The sequence below is a fragment of the Nannospalax galili genome, unplaced genomic scaffold (assembly GCF_000622305.1).
Source record: "Nannospalax galili isolate Female #2095 unplaced genomic scaffold, S.galili_v1.0 scaffold127, whole genome shotgun sequence".
In the NCBI taxonomy this organism is placed as follows: domain Eukaryota; kingdom Metazoa; phylum Chordata; class Mammalia; order Rodentia; family Spalacidae; genus Nannospalax; species Nannospalax galili.
In genome coordinates this window covers 11420568-11430916 of record NW_008360326.1, presented here as the reverse complement: position 1 = coordinate 11430916, position 10349 = coordinate 11420568, and the positions used below count along the sequence as shown (strand labels likewise).

The following is a 10349-nucleotide window of genomic DNA, read 5'->3' as shown; positions in this document are numbered from 1 at the left end:
CACACACACACACACACACACACACACACACACACACACACACAGTTTGTAGCTTTCACTTTCTTTTCCTCATCTTCTTGCCCTCTCAAAAATAGTTTTTATTTTCAGTCCCTTCCATTTTCTTTCACGAGTTATACAGTGTTCTCACTCAAGTGGTCAGCCTCCTAATGCCCTTCACTGTGAAAATCACAAAGGGGGCAAAAATAGTACCCCAAATTATGGGTCTGTTCCAGAGTCTTCCCAACAGGAAAATGAATTCTCTTTTCTGTCCCTGCAAGCCAAAGTCCAAGTTGCCAACAGTGTAAAATAGAGTGGATCACAGGCTTCAAGACCAACCTGGTTGAAATATCACGTCTTCCATCACTTGCTAATCATGTGGCACAAGTCCTCAGGATCTAAATATCATCTATTTGGAAAAAAATAAGCAACTCTGATAATCTCTTCTAAAGTTAATATAGATATTCAATGATAGAAGGCATTGAATATGTATCATAGTCCTTGATATTGACCATAATAGCAGTAATAAGAAAGTAATAAATGTGATTATCTTCGCTAAAATGATTTGAAGTTACAGTAGCTACTGTTATTCTTATTAAATATTTCGATGTGACTATGTTTTTTCTACAAGCAAGCATGTATGAATTAGTTTTAATATAAAAGATAGAACAAATGTCACTCTTGAGATAAAAACAGAATAAAACAAAGTGGTCTGGGACTAGGAATGGCTTAGGGATACCTGTACCAAAGAGATCTGCCAGCACGTCTAGCACAAAGAGGCGTCTCCTATGGACAGTGAAATTATGGCACATGACTATCAGCCCTAAGGCAAATGTTGTCATAAACTCTTTTGTTTGACTTCAAAATGTTCTGGTATCATAGGGATTGATGGTCGAGTTTTTGTTCATGGAAAATTAGAGCTCAGAGCTGTACTTCATATATAACTTAGTAAAGCTAAAATGTTATCTAGGCCCCGAATTCCCAGGGCACATGATACCTAGTGTATTTTTTTTTCACAGAGCCTAATGATATCGGTGTGCATCTGTAATACAAATGTTGAATTCTTGCATTTCAAAGGCAGAAGTCATTCACTACAAGAGGTTCTACATCAACACTGAAATTCAGATAAATGTAAAGCAGGGAACTGATGATCCCTATTGTAGATTAGATTTCTTCAGTTGCAAGAATTAGAAACCTACTCAGGTCAACAGCTACAGTCCAGAGAAGGGAACAGAAGGCAAGATGCAAACAGGCTTGGAAACGAACCAGCGTTGCACTCAGAGCTGTTTGAAGCATTGGGAAACAGGGTTGTTCGTGGAAGGAAGCAATGGACAGTTGCATGGGAGCAAGCTCCAGAGATAGACAGCTTTCAGGCCTCATCTGCTTGAGCATACCTCCATTCAAGATTGGGAATTCTAGAAGGAATGTTGGAATAGGCTTTGCATAGGCAATATCCCCACTGACCAACAGAGAAGCAGGACACTTCTAATGCTCAGACCTATGAAGACTAGATATTTAGGGTATGACAATGGGAGACTTTAAAAGGTAAAGCAATGCTAATCCTAAAAGAAGGTGTTATGTGTGCTGCAGAGACCCAAGTCCAAAAACTGTCCACTAAGCATGTTCAAGTTCAAGTATCACAGATAAGAAACAGGATAAGATAATGGGCTGTGATTTCAGACAAATTTATTGAAAATTTTGGATGGAGTTGAAAGGACTGTTACATTTGTGCTTATGTGTGTGCACATACACATTACACACACACAACCTCTTGACCTGTGAGTAAAAGTCTGTGTGGCTGTTAAGGTCCTAAGTGTCATCCAGTGGCAACTTTTATCACAGACCTCATATAAATTTAAAGTTCTCTGCAGCTTGTGCCAAAGCCTTAATTTCGCTGGTGTCATACATGCTCGTAATTGGGTTATGGTGTATTTTTAATGATATTTATTTATTTTTCAAGTGTTTCTGGAAAACTTAGGGATGTAATTTACTTTGATTTAGATCTTCTTGGATATTTCCTATACCTTTGTAAACACCAACATTGTACAGAGAAACATTTGCTGTCATTTATTTATTCGTTTGCGATGCAAAACTATGGGAATTTTGACATGTTCTAAAAGGTTTGATGTCCCCAAAAAAGAAAAACAATACTGCAAAAATCTGAACTCAATTTGAGGATATCTCTTATATAATAAATCCTCTAAGACTGGTTTTGTCTTTGATTTTCTAATGAATTATATTAAATGTGAAGAATTAATCATATTTACCTCATAGCTAAAAACATTGCATATATTTCATCAACTTTATATTCCTTCATTTTACCAAAATGGGCAAAAACGCTTTCAAAGAGCAACTGCTGGTTGATTTGTTTTGCAATCTATGTCTGTCTTTGTTACCAAGGAAACCATTTCAAAACTCAGCTTAATCTGAGTTTGCTCAGCTGTACAGTTCTTAACTTTGATTTAGCTGGTGTTTTTCCATTCTCATGAAACTCTGTGGCTCAAGACAGAAGGTTAAAGGGTCAGCATAAGATGGCTTATTCCTTACTTAATCATTTCCTTTTTGCTAAGAAAAGCTGCCCTTGTTTTCTGAAGCTCAGACATCTAAGAGGTCACCCAGTGGTACTCCCCCTGATGAAAGGCTGAATTAAGTCTGACATGGGACCATGGGGTGACAGCTGTGGCCGTGGATGCAGCTGTACAGACTCTCTCCAATCTTCCTATTTGTTTTAAACACAAATAGTGTGGAAGCTGGACCCATTCTGATTGCATTAAGGCCAAAGATTCTTAGATTATATTAATGACTAAAGAGCTTGTATCTCATTTAAATCGTTTATTTGTTCTATGAAATTCAGTTTGTTATCTTGATAACACTGAAGTTACTTAGCAGATATGTTTATTAATTGCTCTGAAGAGTTCAAGATTGGAATTATTACTATTTTAGAATCATTCTAAATACCCTGTGAATGATCACTGGGGGCTATTTATCTCCATGCTGTTGTGTGCTAATAGAGCCTACGCCATTGGTCCTAAAGTAAATATCTATTGCTGCTTTTTTCTGTGTTGTTAATCAGGATGAATAGTTCTGTACACTGAAAGAGATATACAGGTATAAAGTTAATTATGTTATGAATATCGAAAGTGAAGATTCAGGTATGTAGAAATGACAGGGTGAGCGGCCCGGAAGGCTGGCAAATCCGAAACAGCATCCCAGGATATGTCACAGAAAGAACATAAAACCGCTCAAACATAAGGGGAAAATTCCTTCATATAATTTTTTGAAAAGACTAGGTTTTCTGGAAAGGAGAACCAGAAATAACTGATGCAGACCAACAGAACTAGAGCATCCTAAGTAGTAAGTAACAAAGGCCCATCTCCCCAACTCACAACTTAGAACCTAGAATTACAGCCTAGAAACATGAAGGGTTTTCTGTACAGACTGTTGTTTCCTAAGTCCACCAGCCATTCCCTGAATAGCTCCATACAGCGGACAGACTCTTTTGTATTTGTGTAAGTTAATGCTACAGAACAGCATTTTAAGTATAACAGTTACAACACTGATTTTTTTCTAGATATTTCTATTTGCAGAGCTAATGAGTTTAATATTAAACCAGTCTTTAATCATTTTCTTTTGATTTGTAAGTATAAATGCACGAAAGTATTTTCAAGGCTGCTTCTCAAGGAAAACAAAAGGTAGAATTTTCAACATCAAGTTCAGTTGCTCATATACATGCTTAGGTAGATTGCCTTTCTTTTTCTTAAAGGCAATAGAAATACCTGTCTTGACTTAGGAGATCCAAAGAAAAGCTGCTCCCCTTTTCTTTTTAACATTTTCCCCTGTTTTATTAGCTCTTCTACCTTGATTAGAATCTTCCTTTTCCTAGTTTTTTAAAGGAAATTTCAATAAGAAATGTAACATGTGCGGAACAATTCTTGGTAAATGAAAATTTTAATGTAGTTGGTACAATTGTTTGGTTGGTTTGACTTGCTTATGGTATAAATTTTAGAGTAAAATAATCTTCAATAATTTCCAAATAAAAATAAATCTATATTTATCTGGTATTTAGCGATTCGTTTGCCATGCTTACATATTTTGTCTCCTTAATCCTTATGATAACATGCCCTTTTATGCTCTCAGATTAATATCGGGTAAGATTTCAATGACTTAGTCAAGTTACTAGCTGGTGGGTAAAGATTCTAAACTTCCCACTAGACCTTCTGACTTGGAACCCTTTACGGCAAGCACCATTTCAGGAAGGTGTTTAAGTCACTGACCAGATGTCTGTGGCTCCCTACAAAGCAAAAAATACTTTGGTCATTAAATCTCTTTGTGTTCTTGACTTTGCTGGCATTAGCTTCTAGGACCACGTTCCCAATTTGTAATTATTTTTTCCTGGTCTCCTTTCCCAGCATTGCGTGTATACTTTAATTACTTGAATCTGTTGGTGGTTGAATTTCAACCTGAAGTTCCACTGTGATATTTCTAGGCTTCCTCTCTGGTAGATTTCCAAAGGGTGAACAATTTTAAAATCAAATAACTCCCCAGTGTTTTAATGAACATGTGATTCTTTTGTGAAAGCAAGTTCATCTTTTTACCACGATGAAAGAAATGCATGTTCATGCAGAAATGTAAAAACAACAAAATCCTAAATATCACAGTATCACCCCAAAATAATAAACTGTAATGTTTGGATCCATATTGGTAATCGGATTTCTCTAAAGATTTAAAGTCATACATTTATAGTCTATTATACAATAGTAATTCTCATTTTCATTAAATAATAAATAAGCAACCTTGGTTTTTATTATAAACTTCACAAAAACAGTTTTAATGAACATTTATTGTTTCATTTATTTTTAAAAATATTTTATTGAGTTTTTGTACATTTCATATAACAGAACTTAATCAAACTATTTCCCCTTCCACGTCCCTCCATACCCCTTTACGGAATTTCATGCATTCTGTTGTATATGTTAACTCCTGTCCAGTCAAGCATTTGTACCCAGGTGCCTCTCATGCAGGTTCATCCACTGAGGTCTAGTCAGCCTATCTAGAGTCACTCCCTTAAAGAAGATCAGCTCTCCAGTCAGGCAATGCCCTTACAGCCTAACTCTTCCTTTGAGACCTAGGTAGTATAAATTCCTAGTCTAATGTCATAGCATGTGGGTATCTAGAAACATTGTCAAAATGACCTTGAGATTCTCTCCTGAGAGAGTACCCTTTCTTTGCCTTATCTATTGTAGCAATGTTTACTGTCATAAATGACCATGGACTTCATGTTACTCAGGTTTCCAACAATAACAAGTATATGCAAAGCATGGTCAGTAACTAACTCTACTGAAGCACTGACGAGCTCAGTAAATCCACAGCATGAACTATACAGATCTCCAGAGATTACCCAGTCCTTCTCCTAGTCTTAACGCCCTTCCCCAAACTCCTTGTAGCATTAAGCATTTCTCTACTACCCATGGTTCTTGAAAATTACAAGCTACTTCTTGGAAATGCAACTTTGATATTTTCTCTGGTTAGGCATGGCCTCCACCAGCCTGCCTACTTTTCTTATCTTTGGATAAAAGTGAATACATTTTCCCATCTTACTACAAAAATAATATTGCAAAGACATCCTTATATATATATATCTTGAATTATATGTGTGATTATTTCTTTCAGGTAGAATCTTAGAAACGTTATTCCTAGATCTAGATGGAATAAAAACTATGTAAAGTTAATTACTAAACACTTATTTACTGAGTCTCTGTTATGAACATTATACTTACACTGCAAGAATTAGTGAAATTTAAGATCCCAGCCTTTACTTAATGTTTAGGAAAGTAATTTTATAGTCTGAGTGCTCTTCTAAGAAGTACAACCTCATTTCATCTTCTGGTGTGGCCCCTACTAAGCCATTCAATAAATGTAGAAACCAAGGCATAAGGATTTTAGTTATCATGCCCAAAGTCCCACGGAAGTGGTGCCAGGACTGAAACCCAGGGCATTCACACTCTTCCTACATAACACATACCCCATTGTATCTTAATAGAGAAAGCCTGTAACCACATCCCCCAGTGTACTTTGAACTTTGCTAAAACAAGGCTAGAGAGCCCAGGTTATTATTTAGTTGGACTATACTTCTATTCTGGAGAAAGATCTAGGTTGGCAACTCAATCATGTGACCTTTTTAGGGTTATATACTTCAGTGTTTATTTTCTTCAATGTCATTTCTTCATCCAGTTGGTTTTGAATTATACTGATGAAAATAATTCAGATCATTATGATGCTATTCTTTTCTCTGGAAATTATAGCCCTTAGTTAAGGCATGGATAGTCTGCGTATTTCAACCCAGCTGAATGGTCTTGACAGCCTGGACTGTTACCAAGATGGCAGCTTCACCACTCTAGGGCTTGGACATGGTGTTGGTATATCATGAGAAGTTGTGAAGTAAGTACAGGGAAGAAAGCTTTTGTTTTGTGGCAGAAACCCATTCTTCTGCTGTGAAGTTAATTTGGAAGAGAGTTATGGATTTGGGGAACTAGATCAAACAACCCTTTTTAATACTATATAAGAAGAATAGGGCCTGTAACTGCTGTGGTGCAACATCCCTCTGCTGCATAATAACAGGTACTGGTGGGTGCCTTTCCCAGGCACAGTGACTTTAGAATGGTAAATGAAATTCATTACTCATTTGAGAGAAAGCATAAGAGTAAAAAGCACTATAAAAATCCAATTCGATTCAGGATAATCTTGGCACACACCTTATCCCACTTGGTGCATTTCCAAAAAGAAACAGGCCCATTAAATTCAGGAGGGACAACTCGACCCTGGTTAAAGCAATAAATCTATGCTGCTCAGTTTCCAGTTCCACTCAATGTCTCTGCAAGGAGCAAGAGTGAGAAATGGAATGAACTGATCCCACCATCCTTGTATATGCCTTTTACTTTGACCAAAACTCTAAGCAGATACCTCTCTTGCTTTAGAAACAATTGATACTTTCATAACCCTGGGCTCTCACCACCATGGATACCTAAAGCTTTCATGGCAAGCTTTGTTAAATCTCAGGTTCTAGGTATTATGGAATCTACTCCATAATAGATTTGGCATAATAATACCACTTTGGGTTCTCTCTCTGTCTCTGTCTCTCTCTGTCTCTCTCTCTCTCTCTCTCTCTCTCTTCTCTCTCTCTCTCTCTCTCTCTCTCTCTCTCTCTCTCTCTCCTCCTGTATCCCAGACTGGTCTACAACTAACTTTGTAATTCAGGGCAACCCTGAACTTCTAATCCTCCTACCTCTATCTCCCAAGGGCTAGGATTATACATGTACATCACCACACGCAATTTATGCAGTGTTAGGAGTTAAACTTCAGGCCTCATACATGCTAGGCAAGTACTCTATCAACTGAATTACATCCCTAGCCCTTGTAATTATAGTTTTCTTGCTGAATTCATATGGACAAAATTATATTGACTACTTTGAATCATACGCATTAACAAATCTTTGGAAAGACATAGTTTGCTAGTATGTCCCCCCAGAGGCCAAATTTTAGGAAGTAGATATGCTGGATTTGAGATTTCCCATGTCAAAATAATCTTAGTGTAATATTCTAGATAGGAAAGGCCCGATGACTGTCATTAATGAATTGCCCAATATGCTATTGAAATGAATACGTAAAAATGTGCTTTTCCAAATGTTTGAAGACTGCACCTTTTATTGATCTATGAAGAAAAGTAGAGAATTTAATATGTCTTTCGTTCTATCAATAACTTTTGACCCTGGAACTCTGATTTGCTTATTGTACTAGTTTGAATAAGATTAATTTTGGATAGAGTTTGTGCTTCAGTTAAAAGTTTCCTTTCAAAGATCTTTTTTGCCTCCAATTTTGTTGTTTTATGCTTTTATGTGTATGTATGTGCACATATATGTGCAGGTACAAATACACATGTGTGTGTATGTCTGTGGAGGTCAGAGGAAAGACTCAGATGTCATCCTTGGGAAGGCCATCCACTGCCTTTGAAACAGGGTCTTTCATGGGCCTGTAGCTCACCAACTGGACTAGGCTAGCTGGCCAGTGATCCCTGGGGATCCTCCTGTCTCTGCTTCTGGGATTACAAGTAGTCAACCACCACCATGCATGGTATTTTTTTACTTGGGTTCTGGGGGTAAACTCAGGACCTAGTGCTTATAAGGCAAATGCTATACTAAGTAAGCTACCCTCCTAGCCCCAGTTTCTTAATTAACATGCAAGATTGGGACTAATGAGGCACAAAATTTAAGAGATTACAAGAACAAGACTATAGAAGGCCACTCCCATCATCCTTATGTCATTGCCTTTTAAGCTTATGAGTGACAACCCACAAATATCACAATCACTCCTCTGCTTACATTGGGGGTAAGGAAGGAGAAACAGAGAAGGGTCTTAGCAGCTATGCCATGAGCTGCTACAGTGATACATGACCAGCATAATGTACTTAAGACACAGATGCTTTGCTGGAGGAAAGGGACATAAATGACTTCCCCAACCTATGGCAGAGATAAAAGCTTTCTGGTAGGTTTTCACAGTGCATTTTACTTTTATTGTCTGTGTTCCAGGCATATATAGAATACATATTCCTTTTAGGAAAAAAAAATGAGAGAGGATTCAGAATAAGTAAAGTGTTTTACACTTTGAAGGTCCCCAAAGGCAGCTTTTAATATAAATACAGGTTGTTGAAAGGTAAGAAGTAATAGATAAAAATGATTAAGACCTGAGACTACACGGAGTGAAATACCACTGCTTAGGACACTCGTGACTGATCTAACATGGGGCTGGGAAGATGGTTCTGTGAACAAAGTGCTTGTTGACAACAATGAGGGCCTGAGTTGGATCCCCAGCACCCACACCAGGCATGGCGGCATGTGTCTGTAACCCCAGAGCTGAGGAAACAGAAACAGGAAGCTCCCAGGAACTCAGCCAGCCTAGCCCAAAATGACAAGCTCTTGGTTCAGTGAGCGATCCTGTCTCAAAAAATAAGGTTGAGAGTGATTGAAGACACCGGACATAGACCTCTAGCATCTACATGCATGTGCATTGCCATGCACATGCTCACACATGCATGCCCACACATACATGTCCACACATTCATACCTCTCTCCCTACCTCCATCTCTCTGTGTCTCTGGCTCTACCTATCATCTCTCTGTCATCTATCATCTATCATTATCTATCATTTGCATATCTATCATCTATCATATATCCATCATCTTATCTATCATCTATCATCTATCATCTATCTATCTATCTGTCTGTCTATCATCTATCTATCTATCATCTAGCTATCTACGACCCTTGCAATTAGCTTTTGCCTTGGAAATGAAGGATTGGAACTTACAATCTAAATGAAGATGTAGCACTTCTAGAAAAAACTTCCTAATTACCCCATAGCTTCTGTGTGTTCTACCTCTAATGCTCAGTATTTCCCAGTGCTTTGACTAAATAGATCATGTTGGGCAATTCATCTCCTTCTTTTCAAATGTCTCATAGAGCTCTCTAGCTTTTTATTTGCTAAGTTTAGTCACTTTGCTGGATAGGCCCTTTCAGGAAAAAAAAATTCACCTTACATTGCCCTCAGTTTACTTTAGCATTTAAGGTTTTTGGGGGGGTTTGTTTGTCTGTTTGTTTGTTTGTTTATACAGAAAATGCATAGACATCTTTGCTTTGGGCCCACAATGTTCACATTTTGCTGTTTGTAATATTTGGAATATCATCAAAATAAATATTGACTGCTACTTTGAGAAACCCATTAGCAGTTTTTAAAACATCGATGAGAATCCTGGGGGATTTTACCAGTGTGGGGCTTTCAGGACAGGCCTTAGAATCAAAGCTAAATATCCCTGCTTTGCAGAGGTGGGACAGTAAGAGGGGGAGCTAGGAAGTTGGTGGACAGTTGCTATTAATTCTTTCTGCCATTTGCAAGATCATTTTAGCATCTAGGTTTCATGCTAATCCCTCAAGCTTCTGGGAGCCACCTCAAAACAGAACAAAACAACCCAAAGATCAATCTTTTCATTTAGTTTATGTAAATACTTCAAAGGGTTAGGGGAACTCCTCCCATTGTGTCCTTGGTTGTCTGTTTTATTTCTTCCAGGGTGAAGAGTCCCATTTTTCTCACTGTGTGAGTCATATACAGTGTGGAGGAAACATATCAGCTCTGCAATGACACATTGCTTCTCCACCTCCCACTAACTTTCACTCTGTGGGGGCTTCCCAGAGGGTGTGCAATTTTTCGCGTTCAGAATTTTAATACTGTGTGATTATCTGCCTATCTTTTTCAGACTCACTTATTTTCACCACAGTGTGTCTCTATGTTGTGTTCTGTTCTGT

General features: G+C 37.8%; 1 protein-coding gene across 6 annotated transcripts in view; it reads left to right on the top strand.

Moving 5' to 3' along the window:
- Positions 1-10349, top strand: part of Dock10 (dedicator of cytokinesis 10) — a 302587-nt gene that overhangs the window by 110871 nt on the left and 181367 nt on the right. The window lies entirely within an intron of this gene.